General features: G+C 40.8%; 1 protein-coding gene across 1 annotated transcript in view; it reads left to right on the top strand.

Moving 5' to 3' along the window:
* The window catches only part of LOC119594531 (rab-like protein 6), a gene marked incomplete at its 3' end in the record, with an annotated part of 15208 nt that overhangs the window by 2127 nt on the left and 12858 nt on the right, over positions 1-223 (top strand).

The raw sequence follows: 223 nt of genomic DNA, 5'->3' as shown, positions 1-223 counted from the left end.
AGCATTTCAATGCTGCTCTAAGTTATACACCAAGCAATTGTTAACCTGTTTAGTTGCTACTGGAGTGATGTCAGTGCTACAGCCCCTCCAAAGTAGGCCAAAGTCACTTTTTAGTCATATTCATTGCTGCCAAATTCACCTAAGGTGGGAAAATTGTACATTTCCCATGACTCTGATTTTTCATTTGAGTTAGTATGCAAAGTTCCCATTGGCACTGGGTTGC

This window comes from Penaeus monodon, chromosome 34 (assembly GCF_015228065.2).
Source record: "Penaeus monodon isolate SGIC_2016 chromosome 34, NSTDA_Pmon_1, whole genome shotgun sequence".
Classification (NCBI taxonomy): domain Eukaryota; kingdom Metazoa; phylum Arthropoda; class Malacostraca; order Decapoda; family Penaeidae; genus Penaeus; species Penaeus monodon.
This window is presented reverse-complemented; position numbering and strand designations above follow the sequence as displayed.